The following is a 25879-nucleotide window of genomic DNA, read 5'->3' as shown; positions in this document are numbered from 1 at the left end:
TCATTGTGTATATTGTTTTCTTGGCTCTCCTTGGTTAACTCTGCATCAGTATATGTAAATCTTTTCATGGTTCTTTGTATTCATCATAACCATTATTTCTTAGAGGAAATGTTAAATAAATGTTAAATAAGGTTTTGCAATAAACATTCTATTTGCAGACTTCTAGAGGTGGATAAGGTAACTGAGAACAACTTAGTAAAGAGCAATTCTTTATGATTAATCTCTAAAATCAAAGGGTTAGAATTGATATAAAGATCATAAAGGAACAGATGTAGAATTGGAAGGGTCATGGTGCTCCTTTTTGTTTCTGTCAGAGAACAATGTTCAGGATAAGGAGGGAATCACCAAGACCTCCCTTCTGACTTTTTTTTTTTTTATGATAAACTATATGAGATGGTGGGAAAAGCCCTGGATTTGGAGTTGGCTGACCTGGATTTGGGACTGTCTTCTAACACTAGCTGTGTGAGAAGTCACTTTGTCTCCCTTGTCCTCTATTTCTTCATCTGTGAAACGTGTAAAGAAAAGGGGGTGGGTGGGTAGAAGATGATGAGGCAGTATGGTTTAGTAAATTGGAGTCCTGGGTTCGAGGCTAGTGGTCGGGTCATGGGCAAATCACATGACCTCAGGTAACTCTCTATGACCATAATTTGAAGACTACTATTCTAAATCCTCAAAAGGAGTTTCAAAACTGAGAGCTCTGTACAAGGGTGAAATCGAAGGTCTGGACCACCTGCATCATGCTCAGCTTCCCCTCACACCTTGGGTATGCTACCACACAAACTGCTCATCTTTAGGTTTGCAATGAGGAGGGAGTTTCCCAAACCTTAAAGAACTACCGAAATGCAAGTTATTATTATTCCACCTTAGGGAAACATTTCAACTCCAAGATTTGAAAAGAATATAAGAATTCGCTTCTCCCGGCCCCAGAGGTGAAAAGAGGGAGGGGACAGGAGGCAGTGGAGAGAAAAACGTTCAATGAGATTCCCCACCCCCCACTCCTTTGAAATGTCCTAAGGGCATTGGGCCTGTGAATTCAATGGCACCACCCCACCTGGCACTTTCCCTGACCCAGTGGAAGATTACAGAATATCAAGGGCAACCGTCTGCGGAGGGAAAATCTCGGAATACAGAAGCATAATAGGTCTGTAGGACTCGGCGGGATTTCTCTGGCTTCTTTCATAGCCTTTAATTATGTATTAGAGCTCAGGGGCGGCCTCACAAAGCACAGGCTTCTCTCTACAAAAATAAAGGCGGGGGGAGGTTGTTATTATTATTAACAGGTTTTAAATCAACTCTCCCTCCCCTTCCTGCCCTGTCCTGGTGGCGCAGTGCTGCCGCAAGGACGAGGAGCATCAGCAGGGCTAGATGCGGATGCAGGGAGAGGCTGCGGCAGGCCTGACTCTCGCTGGCGTGAGCCAGCTTGCTTACCTCCGAGGGTACTTGGACCTGGCACAGTGTGAGTCTGCCAGGCCATATGGACTAAGAGCCTTGGGTGGAGCAGCGAGAGCGGAGGCTGCCAAGGGGCCGAGGCTCTTCAGCCAGAGGCCTCCGGGGCCCTTTGTGTATGGCTCCTGCTGACCCTCCGGCTGTGGGGGGTGGGGCAAAGGGGCTCGAGGGCCGGACTTGAGATAAGCAAGGCAAAGAATCTCGCAAACCTGAGGACTTCCGGTCAATGTCAACGGCTGCAGCTAGCTAATAGCTCTTTCTGCTTGTCTCTTTCGCTCCAAAGAGTCCCAGGACAAATCCCTATCCTGCTAGTATTCTTTTATATTTAATGCTCTGCGGACTATTGCTCAGGTAGATAACAGGACTGACATTTGTCAAGAGATTACAAAATTATTATTATTTATTAGTTGTGGAGGCTAAGGTGTCCTCGAGGTATAGCCTAGCAAAGTATGTTGCAAACTAAAGCGCTACGTGACCACTGTTTTTTGTTGTGGGGACTAGTATTTGTTACTTATGGATGTAAAGCATTTTGCAAACTGTATAAATAATAATAACTAGCATTTATATAGAGCTTTTGCGGTTTTGGAAAACACTCTACATATCGTCTTGTTTGATCCTCACAATCATTCTGTGAGGTGGGTATTATTATCTCCGTTTTACAAATGGGGAAACTGAGGCAGACAGAAGTTAAGTGATTTGCTCAAGGTGATGCAGCTAGGAGATGACAAGATTTGAATTCAGGTCTTTCCTATTCCAGGTACAACATTCTATCCACTGCAACAGCTAATTGACACCTGTAAGTATTTTGTCATTGTTTTTATTATGGAGCTTCTTAGTTTCGCTTGATGGATATCTGGATTTAAATCCTGACTGTGAGATAATGACTGTGTGACCTTGGAATGGTCACCTAATCTCTCAGATTAGAAATTTCAGAACATTTGTTTCATCACCAAAAGTTGCCTGCACCAATAAAATCACAGGTCTGGAGAAAAATCTTCATTGTTATTAATTCTCCCCAAGCTGGAGGAGGCAAGAGAGAAAATGTTGGGGTCGAGTGTAAAGTGTGTGCAAGATTCTAACCCGTATCCCTTCCGATTTTTTCTAGCCCAGGTCCCAAGCAGGAACCTGTAGGTGAACAGGGCTTTAGCAGACTTCTTTGTCTTCCCTCTCTTCCACAACATCGGGAGAAGGGTTTCTCTCTCTTCTCTCTTTCTGTTGGGTCTTGTCACCAAAGGGTCCCTCGGCAACGGGAAGAGAAATCAAAAGGAGGGGGATGGAGACCGAGCCACGTGATGGTAACAGAAAGCAAAACAGGTGGAGCAATGCGGGGGATGGAGCGCCCTAGGTGGGTGATGAAACAGACAACGAAAGGAATCTGGTGCCGGAAGAGTGTACTGATGGAATGTGTCAGACAGCAAAAGAGAGTAGGGGAATGGACAGGGTAATATTGGGGGGGGGGGGGGAAGGTGTGAAGGAGGAACAAGGGAGGGACGGAGGGAGAGGAGAACTGTCTGCATTTGTAAGGTAGCCTTGTTTATAAAAGCTGTGGTCATAAGTGTTGGAGCTAGAAGGAACTTTAAAGCTTTTCTAAGCTAAGTCCCTCATTTTACAGATGAGGAAACTGAGAACCAAAGCAGATAAAGTGTCTTGTCTAGGGTTCACAAGGTAGTAAGTTGCAAAGCTAGGATTCAAATTCTGATCGCAGGGACACACACCTCAGGTTATAATAACAACAGTAATTATAGTGCCAAAAAATATGGTGTTTTTTGCCATTAAAAATACCTGCACTGTAAGAAGTTAAGATTATGAGAAATTCAGAGAAATATGGTAAGACCTTTATTAACTAATGGAGCACGAATATTGCAAGCCCAGGAGAACAGTACTGTAAACAAAATGACAATAATGAACACTAAAAAGGAAATCTGAATTCTCGATTATTTGTAATGATCAGTCTGAGTCCCAGAGAATAAATAATGAAACATATCTCCTTCCTCTGAGCAGAGAAGTAAGACACTCTAGGGACAGAATAGTGCTTCAATAGTCACTATATACATTGTTTTTGTTTAATTGTTTTTCTTTGGTACCAGGGAGAGTTCAGTGCTAGGGAGTGATAGGGATATCTAAAAATGACTTGATGTAAAAAAAAAAAAAAGCATCAATAAAACTTGATTTAAAATGTATTTATAAAAAATAATATTTAAGACTCTGGTTTCATGTTCTATGCTAGCCTACTTTTTCTACCCCTAATTTGTCTTGACTCTGAACATATTAACTGTTTATGAAACCCATTTGATTAATTGGAAGTTCCGTCATTGTTACTTAGTCTTGGGTTGGGGGTTGAGGGTTGGGGTTAATCTGTGAAGCTGGATATCATTAATTGTATGAGACAATGGGACAAGGTTAGGCACAGGTTACAGAAATTTCTGGTTATGGTTCCCACCCCCTCCTTTCCTCAACAGTACCTTGAATTATGGGATGATAACATTTTAAAGTTGACTAAGACTTTATTAAAGATGAATAAGGTCATCATCTGTGTGGCAATTTGAGCAAGCACTAGTCCTGAAATCAGAACACCTGGGTTCAAATCCTGCCTCAGACACTTACTGGAGTCATAGGAAAATCACTTAACTTCTCAGTGTCTCAATTTTTTCTTGAGCTTTAGAGAATAGAATACCTAATTCTATGAACAGGGCAAAAATCCTCCAACCTAAGACAAAGTATACCTTATTGCTTGGCAGCTTCCCTGTGAAGCTGGGGGCTGTGGAAGGGAAGGACATTGAAAACTATTTTGGAAAATGTAATTGAGACAAAGAAATAAAAAATGACCAAAGAACTATAGACAACTTATAGTAGTAGGGTCTGGGGATTCTTCTCATTCATATATACTCCCTACTGGTACTCCAAGTCCAAGTATATTGTGGGAGATGGGTCAATCTAGTCAAAAGCATAGCTCCTGAGCCCCCATTGATGTGTAATTTTATTTTATTTGAAACTTTAATTTATTTATTTTTAGTTTTCAACATTCATTTTCACAAGATTTTGAGTTCCAAATTTTCTCCCATCTCTCTCATCCCTCCCACCCCAAGACATCATGCATTCTGATTACCCCTTCCCCCATCTGTCCTCCCTTCTATCACACCCTTCCCTGCCCTTATCCCAATCTTCTCTCTTTTCTTGTAGGGCAAGATAGATTTCTATACCCTATTATCTGCATTTCTTATTTCCTAGTTGCATGCAAAAACAATTCTCAACATTCCTTCCTGAAACTTTGAGTTCCAACTTCTCTCCCTTCCTCCCTCCTATCCCCACTGAGAAGGCAAGCAATTCAATATAGGCAATATACACAATACATGTGTAATCATGCAAAAGACTTCCATGATAGTCATGTTGTGAAAATGTTTCCTTCCATCCTATCCTGCCCCCTATTTATTCTATTCTCTCTTTTGACTTTGTCCTTCCCCAAAAATGTTTACTTCTTACTTCTAATTACCCCCTCCTCCCATTTGCCCTCCCTTCTATCATCCCCTATACACCTCACTTATCCCCTTCTCCCCTACTTTCCTGTAGTGTAAGATAGATTTTCATACCAAATTGAGTGTGCATGTTATTCCCTCCTTAAGCCAAATGTGATGAGAGTAAGCTTCATTTTTTCGCTCTCATCTCCCTGCCTTTTCCCCTCCATTGAAAAAGCTTTTTCTTGCCTCTTTTATGGGAGATAATTTGCTCCATTCCATTTCTCCCTTTCTCTTCCCAATATATTCCTCTCTCACCTCTTAATTTTTTTTTAGATATCATCCCTTCCTATTCAACTTACCCTGTGCTCTCTGTCTCTGTCTTTCTTTCTCTGTCTCTCTGTTTCTCTGTCTGTCTGTCTGTCTGTCTGTCTCTCTCTCTCTCTCTTTCTCTCTCTCTCTCTCTCTCTCTCTCTCTCTCTCTATATATATATATATATATACACACACACACACACACACACACACACACACACACACACATAAAACCCCTTCAACTACCCAAATACTGAGAAAAGTTTCACAAGCTACAAATATTGTCTTTCCATGTAGGAATGTAAACAATTCAATTTATGATTTCTCTTTCCTGTTTACCTTTTCATGCTTCTCTTGATTCTTGTGTTTGAAAGTCAAATTTTCTTTTCAGTTCTGGTCTTTTCATCAAGAATGCTTGAAAGTCCTCTATTTCATTGAAAGACCATTTTTCCCCCTGAAGTATTATACTCAGTTTTGTTGGGTAGGTGATTCTTGGTTTTAATCCTAGTTCCTTTTACTTCTGGAATATCACATTCTGAGGCCTTTGATGTAGTAGCTGCTAGATCTTGTGTTATCCTGATTATATTTCCACAATACTCGAATTGTTTCTTTCTGGCTCCTTGAAATATTTTCTCCTTGATCTGGGAGCTCTGGAATCTAGCTACAGTATTCCTAGAAATTTTCCTTTTGGGATCTCTTTCAGGAGGTGATCAGTGATTCTTTCAATATTCAATATTTAAAATTTCAACATTCATTTTCTAGGTCAGTTGTTTTTCCAATGAGATATTTTACATTGTCTTCTATTTTTTCATTCTTTTGGTTTGGTTTTGTAATTTCTTGTTGTCTCACAAAGTCATTAGCTTCCATCTGTTCCATTCTGATTTTTAAAGAACTATTTTCTTCAGTGAGCTTTTGAATCTCATTTTCCATTTGGCCAATTCTGCTTTTTAAAGCATTCTTCTCCTCATTGACTTTTTGAACTTCTTTTACCATTTGGGTTAGTCTATTTTTAAAGGTGTTATTTTCTTAAACATTTTTTGAGTCTCCTTTAACAAGCTGTTGACTCATTTTTCATGATTTGATTGTATTGCTCTCATTTCTCTTCCCAATTTTTCCTGCACCCCTCTTACTTGATTTTCAAAATTCTTTCTGAGCTCTTCTATGGCCTGAGACCATTGCATATTTTTTGAGAGGTTTTGGATGCAGAAGCCTTGACTTTTATGTCTTCCTCTGATGGTATGCATTGTTCTTCCTCATCTGAAAGGATAGAAGAAAATACATGTTTACCAAGAAAGTAACCTTCTATAGTCTTATTTTTTTCCCTTTTTGGGGGACATTTTCCCAGCCAGTTACTTGACTTTTGAGTCCTTTGTCAAGAGGAGGGTATACTCTAGGGAGCTGTAAGTTCAGTTCCTCCAAGGTGGCATAATCAAGGGAGAGTTTACTCCTCTCCTGGTCTGAACTCTCATCTGGGAGCAACCACAAGCTTTTTTGCCCAGGATCTTTGAGTAGAACTCCCTCTCCAGAGCCTCCCCCAGCTCCACCAGACAGTGCTCCTCCTCACCCCAGGACCACCACTCAGGGCTGAGATTCAGATCAGCAGCTCAATTCCCCCAGGATCTTTAGGCTGAGGGCTCCAAAAAGGAATGCTGTTGCTACCTGGGGCCACCTGGGGCTGGGGCTAGGGCAAGACCCTGCTCCCTTCTCACCCAGGTGATAGAGCTTTCTCACTGACCTTTGAAGCTGTCTTTGGTGTTTGTGCATTGAGAAATCTGAGAACCACAGCTGCTGCTCATGATTCTGTGCCCTGAAGCCTGCTCTTATCTTATTCCTGCTCATGGTGGGGCTGAGGCTGAGCTGGGCTTTGTGGGCTGTAAGCACAGACTGGTGCAATTCCAGGCTGCCTTGGGCTGGAAATCTCTTTCACTCTGTTGTTTTGTGACTTCTTCTACTCTAGAATTTGTTTAGAGTCATTTTTTACAGGTATTTTATGGGCTATGGGAGGAGAGCTACAGCAGGCTTGTCTTTCTACTCCACCATCTTGGCTCCATCCCTTTGATGTGTTATTTTACCAATCAGAAAACCCATTAGTTCAAAGCAGAAGTCCACAAGGTCATAGCTCTAGAAGGGACATTAAAGGTTATTTCATCCAAACTCCAGATTTTAGTTTTAAGGAAACAAAAATTCAGGAAGATTAAGCAATTTACCCAAGATCACACAGGTTGTAAGAGTTAGAGGAGGGGACTTCAATACAGGACTTCAGTCTTTAGAACCAGTGCTCTTGCTACTTTGTAATGAGACTTTTATTGTAACCTATGATCGTCCCCAGACTCTTGCTTTACAATGGGCTAAACTCCATCTTGGAGGTAGTCTTTAAAAACCCTCTTTGCCTTCTATTGCTTATACCTAGAATTGCCTCTGAGAAATCTCAGAATATTTCTCAAATATGGCTCCTGTTTAGTTCTCTAATACATATGGGTAAAAAGAATCTGTAGATTCTATACAGCTACACAGAGTAACACTGCATAAATTGTATATGGAATGAAATTTATTCCAACTCTCAAAAAAATACAGAAAACACATAAGCATTCACCAAAGACAATAGATATGATTCTCTTTCTTCTTTGAGGAGTCCCACCTTTTTTCCAGAGGGTTCTAAACTCCTAGCACCACTCTGATCCAGATTAATTTCCCTTACAAACCCATCCCTCCGCCCAACTCCTCTGATCAACTCCCTAGATGATTATATAACATAGCAAGGTATATGACAAGATAGCTCTCCCAAGAGCATAATCTCTTGCAGGCTACAATACCATTAGGGAGGGAGGGAATGCACATGGGAGTACATGTGAATAGGGCATGTGTGGCACATGCATGGCAGGACATATGTATGAGGAACAGAGGTCCAGCGCACATACTTCCCTGGGTCAACTCATCCCAGTAAGGGAAAGAATTAAAGTTGGCTAGACAATCGAGCTGCCTTTCCCCTCCGATGAGCCTCCCAGAGTTCAGTGACTTGTCTGATGTCATATAGGCTGTAGGGAGCAAAAATACAGTCCTTCTGACATATCCTCAAAGGTAAGAGTATTTGGGGTTGTTACTTAAGCAGTCCACTATATGTTGAACCCTAATGTCCCTTGGGTCCTATACAGTTGCCACCGTGGCATTTAGGTCCCAGAATGCCAAGTGGTAAAATAATTCATGATCTGTAGAGAGTCAGTCCCCCTTCCCCCATCTGCATAGTGCACATGACACAGAAGGCTCAGATTCCTAGTCGAGGGCCATCTCTGAGATGATCCTCCTTGTCGTGGCTCTGTGCCTAAATGCTCCTTGTTTCTGGCAACTGCAGCTCCTAAATTGAACCAATCTCTTGGCTTGATCTAGGGACACCTACAATTCCCACAGGATTTCTTCCTCCACTTCAGTTACCACTTCATTGATATCTAGAGTTCCTAGCTTGACCCAGCAACTCCTTATCATACCTAGGGTCCTGTGGCTCCCAGCAAAAACCACCTGGGTGCAAAGGCCTCTCCCCAGAGAATAGAATCTGTTCCTGTGAACTCCCGTTTTATCCTCAGTCCAATCTCCACTCTTTCCAACTCAGTTAAATATCTGTGGAGTCCCCCTTTTTAGACCCAGCCTCAAGGCACAGCTCAGGTGCAAATTAGTCAATCAGTAACAAAAAAATGGCATTAAAAGATCACAAAACACTTTATATCTATTATCTTACTTGAACAAGAAGTAGGAAGGACTCTCCTGGGGCATATCTTTTCTAATCTACTATGTACAAATGAGGAAATTGAGGCCCAAAGAAGTTAAGGGCCTTGCCCCAAATCAGACAGAGCAAAGATAAGAATCCAAGTTTCTTGATTGTGAGAGTAATATTCTTTTGATTGCATCTCCTTGCTTAACTGATTAAATTACCTAATCAGACACCTAGCAGAGCCTGGGAGGATGGGACCCAGGACAAGAAAGTTTTGGAGAGGGACTGGGGTCAGGAACTGTAGGGAGCATAAGATGATACCTGAGAAGGTTGGGCCTGGGTACTATACTAAGGGAGTCTGAACATCTAGGGAGGGAAAGCACAGAGAGGTAAGAGGATAGAGCAGTACCAAAGACAAACTTTGTGCTATAATTTTGCTTTGAGTGGCTACTGATCACATAGTAGGGATGTTCCATAAAGAAATAACTATTCAATGAATGAGTCAATAACCATAAAGGGGTCTGCTCCTGGACTTCACATTGTCTCAATGGTGATAACCCCTCAATCAATCAACAAACATATTGTGAGCACCTAGCGGGGCCTGAGTAATGTAGAGATAGTTAGACCTGCAGTCAAGAGACCTAGGATCCATTCCTACCTTGGCTTCATGTAAGTTGTGTGCTATTGGGCGTGAAATGAGAACAGTTTTACTTGTTCTACCTACTTCATAGTGCTGTGGTAAAGATTAATGAAATAAATGAATGTGAAGGCAAATTATAAAGCTATAAAAATTTATAAAATATTAGTTATAATCATAAGACAATGTTGCGGAGGTGTCCACAAAAGAATTATTTCAAAGCCTCATCATGGCAAAGTAGTGACTGTGGGATCTTAAAAGTCATGCTAAGGAAATGCAAGTCCAGCATATTCTGTCAAAATGGAAAGGCCTCAAGAACAGATCTAGTGACCACCTATATCTGTGGTGCTGAGACCAGTCTAGTTAATTGCAGAGAGGCTTATCACCAGAGATTAACCACTATCTGATAAATTAATTTTGAAAATGGTGACCCATAAAATGAACAAAAATGGAAAACATCTCTCTGTTCTCCCCTTATGCTGGTGGTGGAAAAGAGGAGCCACAGGTGCCAAGAATCTTGAAGCTCTTAGACCATTTGCTAATATTAATTTATCTTTTGGTACTCTTGATATGCCAATGGATGAACTAACTGGCTTTTGTGCAAGGACCAGCCCAGCTAAGTTCAGAGACATTTATCCTCACATTGGTCATAGATTGATGAATTTTTTATCCACAGCAACTCTAGAAGACCATCTACCAAGGTACCAAGGGGTAGAGGTGGTAAATGTTAAAAAAAAAAAAAGCCTAGGTCTCTGAAAATGCACAACACACTTTTAAGTTTAATTTCCATTATCAATCTTTTCTCCATCACTTCCTTAAGTCTAGACAATGAACAAAACAGTAAATCAAGGCCTGACTTGTAGCAGTTGCTGGTTTCTGAGATGTAACTGCTAAAACTGAAAGTCTACCAACTGATACTTTCATGCTGGTATAATCTGGCTCCAGCACACTCCTGCCAAGGACTATGAGCTGTATCAGTAGAGGGAAGACCCACAACTATGAAATTAGAGGTCTGTGAGTATGGAAGTACTCTCAATATGCAAACTTTGTTCAATGACCAACAAACATATACCACTGAAGGAAATGAACCCCATCCCTGTTGACATTTTCACTGTAAATTAAACCAGAAAACAGAACAAAGTTGCAGCTAAATGGAAGGATGACCCACAGGCTCATGTTGAAGAAGCAAATAGAAGAGATGGCAGAGTTGGTTGCAGTGTGCACCCATAGGCAACAAGGAACATCATTTCATGGTATACTTGGTCATTGTACCCTGCAATGCTCATGATCACCATGCAAAGCAAACAGACTACCATGAAGATAATAATATCTTATGTGCCAACATCTGTTGCAGAGGATAAATTACAGATTTCTGTGAACAGGATAAAAATCCTCTAAACTAAGCCAAAGTATACCTTATTGTCTGGCAGCTTCCCTGTGAAGGTAGGGGATTTGGAAAAGGATATATAGGGAAGGATATTGAAAACTATGTTGGAAAATGAAATTGAGATAAAGAAATAAAGACTGACCAAAGAATTATAGACTACTTAAAAGTCTCATATCTGTACCCTTTACCATCTGTATAACATTGGGAAAGTCACTTAATAATTCAATAAATCAGCAAGTATTTATTAAGCCCTTCCTCTGTAATAGACACAACTTCTCTGACACTTTTCTCATCCATAAAATGGAGAGAGTGAGACTAAAGGATTTCTATTTTTCCAGCTTTAAATCCCATGAGCCTACAATCGCCTGATTATGAATGCTTTTTTTCAAGAATCTTACAATATGAGAAGTCATGAAGGGGTTGTTTTGGTTGAAGTACATACATACATGCCCATATTCACATATACATACATATACATATATTTTTTTTAATCTAGCCTCACATAGATATATATGTAATTGGAAAAAAAGAGGAATATTGTAATAGCCTATTAGATAATTTTGGATATTCTTTGAATATTCAACCAACCTCTTCAAGTAGTTGCTAGTTGCAATGTGGAATCTGGAACCAGATCAATGAACTTTTCATATTCTGTAACATTAAAATCCATTATCTTACATTTTGAATGGATCTTTTACCCACGAATGATTTCTTAACATCATGCATTAGTCATTTAGGAAATATTGGTTCACTGAGTTATGCAGATCTTCCAATTGTTGACACATTTCATTATACAGTAAAACAAAATCACATTTGTTAATATCACCATGGATCTCATCAGAAAAGTCTTTACATATTGGAAAGCTGTCAAGCTCCCAGTAATAGATACAAATTTTCTAAAATTCTATTTTTTGCTTGAAAGCTTGAATATTATCATTGGCAGCAAACACTGTCAGTTGTTTTCCTTGAAGTGTTAAGCTCATTTTCAAAAAGATGTCTGGTAAATACACAAGTCTAAATCACCAGTTTGTCCATCATTCTTTCAAGTAAAAATGTTGTCTCATGAAAAAAAGTGGTTAGTGCATCCTGTAACTCAATCGAACAGAGTTCTTTTCCTTGAGACCACCACCAAAGTTCAGCATGCAACAGAAATGTTTCATGTATACTTCCTATATCATCATTCAGAATATTTTAAAATGCATACTCAACAGTCAAAATTTAATAAAATTAATAATTCTTGTTCCTCCATCAAGGACATTTTAAAGTAAAACTAGCATTCTTCTCAGTAGACTCAGGTAGCTTAAGAGGAAGGGAGAAGGCATCTTTATCTGGGGAACAGGCACAAGGAAAGGTGGGGAGGTCAGGATGTGTGCAGTGGTCACAAAGTGTGCTCCAGAGACAAAGGATACAGCAATTTGACAGGTGAACTGAGGCATGTAATCAAGTACAGGGAGGTCATTTTGGAAAAGCAGATTGGTATCAATTTGTGAGGGGTCTTAAATGCCAAAGTGCTTAGATTTTGTCCTCAGTACACTGTCCTTTTAGGGTCAAGGTTAAAGAGGTTGGTACCCCCATTTTACAGCATTTCTGGGCAGGGAAAGTGAATTCATTCACCCTAAGGCCCAACTACCAACATTTGCCTATGTAGGGTATGGATGCCACTTATAGGAAAATTCAGTTTTTAATATTAAGCAACAATACAAGAAGACTAAGTTTATAACAAATAACAGATTGAATTATCAGAGTTCAAGAAACAGCCACCTAGGCATGATCGATTACCTGTCATGCTTTGTGCTTCAAAGATGAGATTCCCCATCACAGGTGTATTTTTTGAGGTCTTTATGTTATTGTACATTTCAACTGAACTGTGTGAATCATTCTTACCTGTCCCCTACTTTCTCTCGTTTAGAATTTTGTGCTATAATAATAATGATAATAATGAAGATGACGATGATGATAATTGAAATTTACATAGTAAATTACACTAGTAGGAGGCTACTTATATAGGGAAGTAGTGACCAGGGAGGGATGTTTTGCTTTGGAAATTTATAGGGATGGTGGATAGCACTATTAGGGACTAGGTCAACAAATTCTTTTCAATAGCATTAGAAATTTGATTATGGTTCCAGAACTGGAAGGAGGAGATGAGTGGAGGGGGCAGGGAGTGGAGAAGCAGTTTGAATTCTCTGGGGCATAGTCTCTGGTCTCTGTAGTGAGTTGGTTTTGGAGTAAGGTGACTGGGGTGCCCTAGGTATTGAGGGTCATTTGATAATCTGAACTTTTAAAATTTGCAAAAGACTTTCCTTTTATCATCTCCCTTCATCATGAGGATTAAGCCACTGTATCACCATACCTTTACTCCCCACTGGGGACTTCTTTTGACTTCTCCTAAATTTATTTCTTCTTAGTTTGGGTGGATTTCTGATAACATAATTAGCTCTTGTGCCAGTGGTCATATTTTCTGTTTCTTGTAAAATCTCTCCTTATACTGGATGCTTTGAGGACTTATCTGCTTTCCTTCTGGTCCCTGGCCTGTCATCATGTTGATTGGTAGAGCAGTCCTAGGTGTGGCCTATAAGAAAATATGATCTAAATAAAGTAAAGATCCTGGAACCGTTTGAGAAAAAGGATTCAAATTGGATCCAGAATTCTTGGTGATGATTATAGCTTTAGGGTTGGATGGGATCAGAGAGACCATCTACTCTAACTCCATTTGGTAATTAAGGAAACTGAGACCTAAAGAGATTCAGTGACTTGCCCAAGGTCACACAAGTAATGAGTAAGTGACATAACTGACTTTTGAATCTAGGTTCTCTAACTCTGTATTCAATAGTCTTTCCCCTGTACCAATCTGTCTCCCATCTAATACAATCTCTTTATTTTACAGATGAGGAAACTGAGGTTTAGAAGGTACTTGATTCGTTCAAAGCTACACAGGCAGTAAGTTACAACTGGAATTCAAATTTGGTTCCTCCGTCTCCAAATCCAGCCTACTTTCCAAACACAAGAAGGTAATGGAAAGAGAAATAAATTCAGGGTATGGGTTCAAATCTCAGCTCTTTCACTTATTACAATTTTCAGCAAGTCCATACGTCCTCACCCTCGTCAGATTTCTTATCTGAAAATGAAGTAGCCCTTCACATGTTTGTCTCATTTGCTCAGCTCTACAAAGTGGTTTATTATTTTCTACATTTTACAGATAATGAAATTAAGTCGTACAGGTTAAGTGACTTACACATAGCTTAAGGTCACACAGCTACTAAGTGTCTGACAGAAGACTTTAATCCAGAACTTCCTGACTCCAAATCCAACATGATAACATCTATCATTCCTTCAGATTCTAGAGTCTATGATCTAGAACAAAGGTTTTAACTTTTTTTGGGTCATGAAAACCTTTGTCAATCTAGTAAAGCCAACAGACTCCTTCTCAGAATGTTGTTTTTAAGTGCTTAAAATATATACATTATTACAAAAGAAAGCAATTGTACTGAACTATGATTATTAAAAATATATTTAAAATAAGTTCATGTACCTCCGGTAAAAAAATCCCTGATCTAGAGGTATCCAGGTGGCATAATAGAAAGTGTGCCAACCTTGAAGTAGAAAGTCCTGAGTTTGAATCTTTACTCAGACATTTCCTGTAAATCCTTTAACCTTTCTCAGCCTTAGTTCTCATATCAGATCATTAAAAATTTTGAAAAATCATCTCATTTTTAGAGATAGAAAGGACTTTGTAGATTTCATAGTATTTCTGAGCAAGAAGAGACGATAGAAGAGTCCAACTCCCTTGCATTACAGATAAGAAATTTGGGGTCTTAAATCCAGGTTAATGAATTTGGATTTTCTCTTGCAGTCAACTGAGAGCCACTGAGAATAGTAGCCTGATGAAAATTTGAACAAGGAGGGTCTCCAAAGCTTGATCAGCATAACTGACCTTTATGAAAAGAGCTACCAATGTTTAGCCTTACTATCTGGAGGTTGGACCAAAGAACATTTAATATGGTGGCTGATGTGTGTGGTGGGCAGAGTCCTGGGAATGATTTTGGCAGAGTTTGTTTACAATACTCCTTGGCCATCCTTTTGGGTGCACTCCTTACCTAGTCAGCCTTCACCCAAGACCCCAACTGAAATGTCTTCCCCCTCGTGGCCCCATCCAAGTCTGTCCTACTAAGGCAGGATCTCATGTTCCAGATGTTTATCATCTACCCCTTCTCAATCATAACTTACCTGTCCCATATCTTGTTCTTTAGGGATCCTAGGAGAATAGGTAATAATTTCATGTACTATCCCTCTTATGTGACATGTCAAAACTTGAGGAGACCTTCAGCAGTCAGAAAACAGAAAGTCATGACTAATGGTGGGAATTCCAGACATCAGAAAAGGCCAATGGGGGAAGTGTTGCGGGTGGAGAAAAAGTAGGTTTTCAAAACCCCTAAAAACACACCATCCAGGTAGCCATTTAATCTATTTATTCTTTGGATGATCTCTACAGGGAAAGCAAAGTAGAGTTCTCTTTGAGTTTATTTTCAAAAAGCAATAGAAACCTGCAGATTTACAGTACTATCTCATTAACAATGAGCTGACCAATAACTTTAGCAACAGATTTGTTTTCTCACTTGGTGTTAACTCCATCTTGTTGACTTCTACTCTGCCACGAGAGCCAAATAAAGGAATAAGTGAATGTGTAGGCTGAAATGCAAGAAGGAAAAAAATGAGGCAGAAATCCAAATCACCTGCCTTGCGCTGACCATAGAGGACCCAGGAGCAGAGATGGAATGTCAAAGCTTTGGTCATACCTGGCTAAAACCTTCAGGAGACATCACCCAATGTGGGACTGTACCAGCTTTCCCACTTGATTCAGAAGGATTCTCTCTACTATTTGAAATAAGATTTTTACCATTATATGACTCTTCCCTAACAAAGGATATCCCACCTTTTAATGTAATTTTTGCCTGTCTGAAATTAGTTCATATAGTTGTGTGCCACAGACCCTCTTGATGTCCTGGACCAATCATTTTCTTTGTGACTTAGTGTAGCATGTAGTATAATAATCATCTCTACTTTAAAAAAAAATTAAAAACAAGTAAAAAGGTAAGAAAATTAAGGATTCAAGGCAAATGGATGCCACATCAGGGCAAATATGGTGGTATTCTTTTCTTTTGCACACTTCTTCCTTGCTAAACTACAATATAGGGCAGGTTCAGGTCATTAGCAGAGAAGACACAAGGGGGTTTGAATAATGGGAGGAATTTAAAAAAAAGAAGGGAAAGAATAAAATGGAAGAAAGAGAGAAGAAAAAAGAAAAGCAAGACAAAGTAGAAAAGAAAAGAAAAAAGTTTGAAAAAGGAAGAGAGGAAGGAAGCGAGTGAAAGAAAAAGGAAGAAGAGTGAAGAAGGAAGGGAGAAGAGAAAGAAAGAAGATAATTAAAAGTAAGGAAGGTAGGAAAAGAAGGAATTTTAGAAAGAGAAAAAGAAGAAAAAGAAAGCGGAAGGATAGGAGGAAAGGAAAGAATTAATGGGAGAGGGGAGGGGGAAAGAGAGAAAAAGAGAGGCATATGGTAGGGGAAAATGCCTCCAAAATTGCCTTAGGTATCGTTTTGTGATGGCAGCAATACCACAGGGTGTCCACTCTTACATTAAGCCTTTGTAGGACCCAAACAGAGCATCCTATGCCTGCATTTTACAATACCCTGGGACTCCACTCAGATTGCTCCCAAGGGCATATTTCCTAACAGCCCCTGCAATCCCTCAGTGTCCCATGCTGGCTTGGAGGCTGAAGTCATTGAATGTCTATGTGCCATCAAAAGAGGGGAAGGCAGAAAAAGTCATCCATGTATTAAAATTGGAGGGATGCCAGAACCAAGTATCTGTAAACACTGCAAACAGTCCAATTTTCCTGAACATCTGTTCAGGAAATCTTTGCCAACCCTCTTGATCTGATGACAGTTACTTTAATGGATATGTTGGGAAAACCAGAAGAGGCAATTTGACTTAGGTCCTTTGCAACACACAATTCTCCAGTCTCCTGATCTGACCATGGGACTGCACCAGGTACCATAAAGTCCTAAGGGTCTGAGACCATTGAAACTATCCTGTCCATACCCCTGCCTTCAGTGAGAGCTATCTGGTTTTTTTTTCTCATCATGCACATCTCTCTGGTTCTTAGAGAGAGAAATTCTACAACCTTCACTAGCAAATTGTTCTAGTTCAAGAGAACTCACATTGTGAGGCTCATATCTACCTTGAAACTTTCACGCTCCTCTCTAAGTATTCCTCATGAAGCATTTCTTTATGTAGATTTTTCATCAGAGGATATAAATAAAATCATCAAGAAATATTTATTGAGCACCTAGAAGCAGTGTTGTGTAGTAACAATAAAATGAAAGAAATGTTACCTTACATTTCTATAATGTTTGATCCTATTTTAATGCCTCCTTGTGGCTAAAGCATGACATGGAGATTTCAAACATGATAACAGAACTGGCAGATTCTACCATGCTGAAAAGGCTCCAAGAACAGCTCCATGATCGACTGAATTTGCTCTTCAAGGATCGTTCTAGCAAAGCATGGAGAGGCTTATCACCAGTACATTAGCTACTACAGCATTAATTCTTTGGACTTAGCAATCCATAAGAAAACTGCAAAATGGCCCTCAGTCCTTGCAGTTATCTCCCCTGCTTCTGCAGTGACCATGGCAAAGTGGTGGGAAGAGGGGTGCTAAGATCTATTACTAATAACAACTAGCATTTATGTAAAATTTGTTAGGTACCACACACTGTGCTAAGTTTTTGCAATTATTATCTTGTTTCATCCTCACAATAACCCTTGGAGATATGATTTTACTGATTTTATTGATGAGGAAACAGGCAAATATAAGTTAAGTGACTTGTCCAGGGTCCCACAGCTTATAAGTATCTGACATCAAATTTGAACTCAGGTCTTCCTGACTCTGTGACAATTTTCAGACCTTCTAGAAACATGAATTCACCTGTTGATATTCTAAATGGGAAATCCTTCTCTTATAGTCTAAGAATTGACATGTACTGGAGGAATTGAATTATATCAACAGTAACATTTTTGCTATAAATGAAGCCAGAAAGTAATAGCATCCAAGTGAAACAATAGCCCACAACTTATCCTTGGAGAGGAAAATAAAGGAATTGAGTGAAGTTGATTTCATCATTAATCTACAGACAACAAGAAACATCACTTCAGGAGATACTTGGGTATCTTTTTATGATGAGCGTAAATGTGTGGGAATGATATGGAGTCAGGGGACAATTAGAGTTATCCCAAAATGGAATAACTTGCCTTGGGAAGAAGTTGATTCCCTTCCCTACAGGTTGTTGGAGTTTTTCAAGTGAAAGTTAGAAATGAGTCTAGCATAGAGGAAAGAACACTGATACTGGAATTAGAAGGTCTGGGTTCCAGTCCTGATCTTACGAAGCTTATAGTAAGCTGCTTACTTACTTACTTACTAGCTATATGACTTTGAGCTTTAACTTCTTCATCTGCAAAATGGGGATAAATAACCTTTGCACTACCTATCTCATAGGTCTCTTATGAGGAAAACACTATATAAACATAAAATAGCTATGGAAGTGTTAGTTATTATGTATTCATCTAGGGGGTGGACTAAGCAACTTCTGAGGTCTTTTCCAACTGTAATTGTTAGGTTCCATGATTTAAAAACCTACTTCCTTAGAGGATCTTGGATTTCATTGATATATGTAGTTTCTATACCAGCATAAATAACAATCCTTCTATAATTTAAGAAGGTCTTGGAGTTGCTGTGGCTGCAGACTTTATCACAACTTTGGCTAACCTCAAGGTCTGAGTTTGTCCTAACTTGACTAGGCTACTTCTTGAATGAAAGTTCATGCATTTCATCATAAATCTGTCACTCAAAGTATCTCCAGTTGGGTAAAGGCCTGCAGTTCACTAGACTGGTCTTCCCAAAACTCTTATCAGGGTGCAACTTCCTGAAGGTCTGGCATATTCACAACTGGAAAAAATGTGTGTATGGCTTTAAACCACAGACCCTTGTGAGACATATATAAAATTCAGAGATGAGCAATACTTTTTTTTAAAAAGGAAAATATAAAAGTTGAAGAAACATACAACTTCCTAACAATAGCTTCATACCCTATAGGCATTATCTAAAGAAATAGAGATTTTGTTTCTCATCCTTCCTACTTAAAGAGGACCAATGACATCACTATGTTGGGGTCGAAGTCAATCTAATACATCTTGGAAGGTTCTACCACAGATCAGGCACAAATAGTCTATTTAAACATTTAGAATAGAGATGACTCTAGATTTTCACATCTCTCATGTGCTTTGTGCTACTTCAATTCTACCTTGCTCATGGAGCACAGCATCTTTTTTTGATGCGGGTACACCATGCTAGGTGGTCCTGTGACAGCATCTCCCAGGTCTCATAATCAATACTAAAATTCTTTGGAGAGACCTTGAGAGCGCCTTTGTACTGCTTCTTCTGACCTCCCTGTAAGCACCAGCCTTGTGCAAGTTCTCCATAAAATAATCTTTCTTAGGTAAGCGTGTGTTTGGCATTCAGGACATGTAGCCAACTTCTCAGAGTTGCGCTCTCTGCAGTAGAATTTGAATATCTGGCTCAGCATGTAGTACCTTATCATGCCAGATAATCTTCAGAATCTCCCTAAGACAATTCAAATGGAAGCAATTCAATTTTCTGCCACAGACCTGGTAGACAGTTCAAGTTTGACAGGCATACAAAAATGTGGTCAACACAATGATTCTATAGACCTTTGATTTAGTAGGCAGTCTAATACCGCTTCTCTGTCACTCATTCCTTCCCAGCCTCCCAAACACTGAGCTACCTCTGGCAATGTATGCATCTATTTGGACATCTCTGGAAAGTATACTGGCAAAAAAATAAAGGGATAATAGTCCAGCAAAAGTTTGAAGACTTCCAAGGGAAGTGGTAATAATTAGGTAAATAGTTTCTGTTCACTCATAGGAACATAGATTTGTAGCTAAAGGGGCTCTTCAAGGTCATTGAGTCCAAGGGTCACACATGCGTCTGAGATGGGATTTGAACTCAACCCTTCTTGAATCCTTGTCCAAGGCTTTATCTAATTTATTGTGCTGTCTTTTGTGCTGGAAGTCCATATTCAACCAAAGAATGAATTGTGTTTAGGGTGAGCAGTCCAAAAATAAATTTAGGTATAGCCAAAAAAAACCCAGCACCACCAAACTATGTTATAACTGATGCAGTAAAAGGACCTACATAATTAAAAGAACAAATTACCAACTGTCTCAATAATTCCATATTTTTTTCTATCAGCAAACTTATATAACTGGATCATAACTTATGCCTGACTCCATACAAGGAAATTTGGAAAGTGAGTCCCAGGACATCATAAGCCAATTTTAGAAACTATTCTGTCTAATATGTTGTTTAAATCAAAGTTATTGTATTATATGTATGTTTTGAAGAGATAAAATCAAGAATAATTCAGCCAGGAGGATATAGGATTAGAAGATGGCAGATTATTTTGCCTTCTTTATCATCTTTTTCATACACTATTATCAGGGCCAGCCTTACACTGAGGAAGACTAGGAGGCCATTTAGATGGTATGGTTAGAGGGGCATCTCAAGGGCTTCCAGCCCTCAAATAGCTCCCCTACCTGTTGCTCCTTCGGGCTACCTTCTCTTTTCCTCTTTTCTTGTTTCACCAAACTTCTCCAACGAATGATATACCTGCTGACTCTGCTGCTTCATCACCTCCTCGCTAACATCACTTTAGAAAGTGTGTTCTGAATTATTCATTATCTGCTTTCCATCCACATCACTATACTGAGATGATACTTTCCAAGGTCAACAACTTCCCATTTGCCAAATTTATTAGTCATCCCCCCACTTTTTTCCCCAAATGTTTGCAAAATTTGACCTTGTTGAGTCCTCTTACACCTCCTCTACTCCTCCTAATCTTTAAATGGTCTATCCTTTGGCATACCTAACTCAGGCCAGTCCAGTAGTTCAGACTCATGGTTAGAAAGCAATGAGACACATGATAAAAACAGCTTGGATGATTATAATATTTAAAGGAATTCAATTCTTTGTTAAATTAAATTTAAAAATTCTTGACCTCTGTATTCACCATGGGCATTGGTAACCCTTCACCAGAAATGCATGCCCGAAGAGCAATGGAAATTCTATTAAGATTTCTTATGCCAAGGCCCCATGAGTTGGGCTTTTTCATAAGTGGCAAGGAAGTCAAGTCAATGGTGATGATCTTGAGAATGGAGATGATCCTATGTCCTTAATTATTCCAGCCTACGTAATAGGTGCAGTTGTCACCAAATAGTGTAATAGAAATAGCAGGAAGTAGGAGACTTTAGTTCTAGTCTTGAGTCAAAAAATTTGATTCTATGACCGTGAGCAAGTCATAGAACTATAGAGTCCTTACCTCTACAGCAACAGGGTTGAACTAAAAGGAGGTCTCCACTGCAGTGGCTGGTCAAAACCTAAAAACTCTACCCTCACCATTTTGAACTAGATTGTCATCTGCAGCTGAAATACCGTGGTGGCACCTAGTAGAATACCAATGTTCCAAATTCTATTTTTAATTCTGAGGCAGTTTAATTCTTCAAATTCCCTATCACTTAAGTTCTGCCAACAGACAATGTCATATTAATCTACCTTCCATTGTATTAGTTTCTCAATGTGGAATTTAGTCCTACCACCCTAGTTGCAAATCTGTGTACCCATTCTAGTACTTCCCAAACCCTGATCCTCTTTATACTCCACTCTGTTCCATTCGTGGGTCACCATCACCTAGTTTTTCTGTTACACTTTTCCTTTCAGGGTCCAATGGTCAATTCTCATTTTGTCAACATTTTTGAATTCTTCAACCAATAGATCTTCTACCTCTTTGATAAACTAAAACCCAGTTCTTGCCTGAAGATAACACATCTTTTGGAACCTTCTCTAGTGGAGATCTCTTTTCCCATTTCCCTCCTTCAAACAGACCAAAAGAGGGCTTGATATATTCTTTATCCCTCGCAACCATATCCAGACTATTCCTCTCTCCCTATTCCTTAATGAATTCCTCTTTCCTGAAGTGCGTTCAATGCATTTATAGTATCTTCTCCCCCTCCTTGTTTCTATCACCCACCAGTCTCTAAATCCCTCTACTCACTTTATCAGTGGAATTAGGCTCTGTCTCACGGTCTTCCCCTTTATACCCTTTCCTAACATAATCCTTAGGGATTTTAATATTCATATTGACAACCTTTCAAATAATATGGCCACACTGTGATTTAATGCCTTAATCCTAAATCTACTCCTTCACCCAGAGATATGCTGGTCAGCTTGTACAGGCACGGGAGAGTCAATTGTTAAATTTCCAATGTGAGCATTTACCATTTACATCTCAGCAACTGACAAAAGCTACAAATCAATCTGTGATTTATTGTTTGTAGATTGGCTAGATTTTAAAAAGTGATGAGGAAAATGTTAATAATGCACATTAAACTTAAAAGGGTATCCTGTGTTCATTTTTTGTTTTCCCAGAGAACCGGATGTTAAACATTCACTAGCTTTCCACTGCCTCTACCCCGCTTCTCCTACACATTAGCATATTCTTAGACCTCACCATCCCTTATAAAGTTCCTCTAGGAACTTTCAATTCCATTAACTGACCTTCCAACATGTCCTTCCATTTCTCTCACTATTCATTTCACAAAACCTCCTCTTTCCCTCATCTCTGACCTTTCCTTACCCAGCTCTACTCTCCTTGCTTACCTCTCCCATTCGAATGTCAGTCTTCTTCATCCTAGCCTTGACCACATGGTACTTGATATGTTAGTATTTCACTCTAGAATCCTTAGTACCCTGACCTAATGCCATATCCAACCTGCTAATCCTTATCCAAGATTATCCCAAATCCTATGCCATCATGTTTCTCAGACCCTGATTCCAAGCTGCTATTCATTACTGGGAAAAGTAACAAATGCAAGTCAATTGCATTCACAGCAAGTTTATGGTAAATGACCTCAGTTGGGTCCTCCATGCTGTCTGACAGACTCATAAAGCAATTGTTAAGCACTTACTATGTGCTAAGTACCTGACAATCCTCCTTATCTCATTTTCTATGGTGGCTATCCAAAGCTTCTTTTTTTCTTTCCTTGGGCCTCAGCCACACTCCATCATCATCAACAGGTCTACTACTCATAGGTCATAGGCACATGGATTTAGAGGTGGGAGGGACCTTTAACGTCATCCAGTCATCATTTTTAAGATGAGGAAATAGAGGCCCAGGAAAGAGAAACAGCTTACCTAATCAGTAAGAGAGATGATCAAGACTCAAACATAGATGGTGCAGTGAATAAAGCTCCAGAGTCAGGAAGACCTGAGTTCAAATAGGACCTCAGATACTTACTAGCTGTATGATCCTGGGCAAGTCATTTAACCCCTACTGACACCAAATAAACCTCAACCATTCAAACACAAGTCCTTTTACTCCAAATTCAGTGCTCTTTCCACTATATTATACTTTCCCCTTAGTCCATTCCACCTTTAGAATGCTCCTGAGAAATAGCCCTTTCTTTTCATACTCAACTCTCAGTTATTTGTGCACAACCTCACTGCCTGGTACCAGTGCTTTTATCTTGAACTGGCCTCCCCCTTGTTATTCTCTATCCTTCTGATCACTCTCATCCCATGTGACTATCACAGTACAAATTAAAAGATCTCTAAAAAGAAACAAAACTTTGCACAATTGGAAAAAACAGTGAAAGTTCCAGAAAACATCATGAAATATACCCCTTCAGGGCAAGGAGGGACTACCAGGAAAAAATGCTGTATATATTTTCAGAGGCAGCCACTATACTGGATGTCTTTGACTTATTTTGTTTCTTTGTCACAAGGGAGGGTTCAATAGAGCCTTCCTAGGGTATAGAGATTAAGGAAGAGGGAATATTAGGGAGGGTTTTTTCTCTTCAGAAAATCCTGTGATATAGAGACTAAAAGCACCAATAAAACAGTTCAAAAAATAAATCCAGTGTAAAAGAATGTACTTGAAGCTTTCAAAACTAACAAATATGTTTAGACTATCTGTGCTACTGTTTCCCTTTATGTTTGATATGTTTTGTATGGGTTGCAGGTGACACAATGGATAGAGTGCTGGGCCTGGAGTCAGGAAGACTCATCCTCCTGAGATCAAATCCAGTGTTGGACATCTACTAGCTGTGTGACCCTTAATCTTTTCTGTCTTAGTCATGGAACCCTTTTTGCCTCACTTTCATCATCTGTAAAATGAGCTGGAGCAAGAAATGGAAAATCATTTCCGGTTCCTGGCCAAGAAAATCCCAAATGGGATCATGAAGAATCGGACATGACTGAACCACCACAAAATGTTTTGTATTTTATATCTATGATCGGGGGACTGGTCGATAAGGGCCCAGTCTTTGGAACATGCACAAAATCCACATGGAGACTTTTTCCTCCCCATTTCCAAGCACACTGAAGCATCTTCTCACAATTTTTTATCACTGTGTGGTGATAAAAAGCCTGTTAATTGGCTTCTAAGCTTGAACTGAAAGTGCCTAGAAAAGATTCAAAACAACCAACTTTCTCTTCCCTCTAAGTTCTTGAGTGAAGAGGATGAAATGCTTCAGACCTTGGGGTGGAGATGGCAGCAGATGCCTCTTTCCCTTATTTATTCACCTTTTCTCTATCCTTTTGATCTCTGTTGTGTTTCATTCTTTTCTGATTATAGGTAAATGAGTCCTGTGAGACAGAACAAGTCATGCTATGACCTTGTGAGGTTTGAAAGAACATCAAAGGTGCAGCCTTTGGAGACAGTGGCAGGGTCAACCAGCAGCTGCAGCAGCAGAACCTGGTGAGAAGACAGCCCTGAAGAACGAGAGATCTGCTTGATTCAGTCCAGCATGGAGCCCATGTAGCAGAGCAAGAGAACAACAGCCCACTAACATATGCCATACCCAGAAGTGAACTTGTGGATGATCCCATGAATAAAGAAAAGAACTCCTGGGAGCTAATGTTCTGTAGCAAACAACTTTTCAAATCTGAGTCTATTTTTTCCAGTGATTAAGGTATGGGGAGAAGAGAATGTGCTCCTGGTTTAGAAAGTTGCTGGACCTTGCTATACTTTTATAAAAGCTACCTAATGTTAATTTGTTTATTGATATTGGGAAGATGTTAATTGATTAAAGTGTTATTAAAGGAAAAACACTAGATGGAGATTTATAAGCAACAGTACTAGAAAACCACCCCCAATCTCACAGGATTACCCCTAGTGCCCTGAGAAGAAATGCTCTGAGGACAAGATCTGTTAGTTCTAGTGTGATTTGGGATAATATCCTCTGAGCCTGTATTACAAATTAATGTCCTATTTTGGCTACATGAAAGCACTGAGGTAAGATGGAAAGAATAACAGGAGAAAAGGAGGTCTCATCCACTAGCAAACAAATGTTGTAATGTCTGTGCCTCTATTTTCTTCTCAGGAGAATAATCATGGTGGCACAGTGGAGAGAGCTCTGGGCCTGGAGTCAAGAGGACCTGAGTTCAAATTCAACCTTAGATACCTACCAGCTATGGGACCCTTGGTAAGTCACTTAACCCTGTTTGCCTCAGTTTCCTCATCTGTAAAATGAGCTGGAGAAGGAAATGGCAAACCACTCCAGTATCTTTGCTAAGAAAACCCCAAATGGGGTCACAAAGAATCAGACATGACTCAACAACAAATTATCTGCCAGGAACTGTGCAAAGTGCTTTGCAAAGATCTTATTTGATCCTCATAAAACCCTGGGAGGTGGGTGCTGTTATTATCCGCATCTTACAATTAAGGAAACAGAAGTTAAGTGACTTCCTCAGGATCATATCTGAGGCTGCATTTGAACTGAGGCCTTCCTGACTCCAGGCCTAGCAGC

At 39.6% G+C, this 25879-nt stretch overlaps 1 long non-coding RNA gene across 1 annotated transcript; it reads left to right on the top strand.

Annotated features, from left to right (window-relative positions):
• Positions 1-1654: 1654 nt before the first annotated feature.
• Positions 1655-25169, top strand: LOC140531187 (uncharacterized). Its single transcript, XR_011976296.1, has 3 exons — positions 1655-1797; positions 13828-13951; positions 24706-25169. It is a non-coding gene; the product is annotated as an uncharacterized lncRNA (long non-coding RNA).
• The last annotated feature ends 710 nt before the right edge of the window (positions 25170-25879 follow it).

Source organism: Notamacropus eugenii, chromosome 3 (genome assembly GCF_028372415.1).
Source record: "Notamacropus eugenii isolate mMacEug1 chromosome 3, mMacEug1.pri_v2, whole genome shotgun sequence".
Taxonomy (NCBI): Eukaryota; Metazoa; Chordata; class Mammalia; order Diprotodontia; family Macropodidae; genus Notamacropus; species Notamacropus eugenii.
The sequence above is the reverse complement of the archived record's forward strand: the minus strand, read 5'-3'. Positions and strand labels throughout refer to the sequence as shown.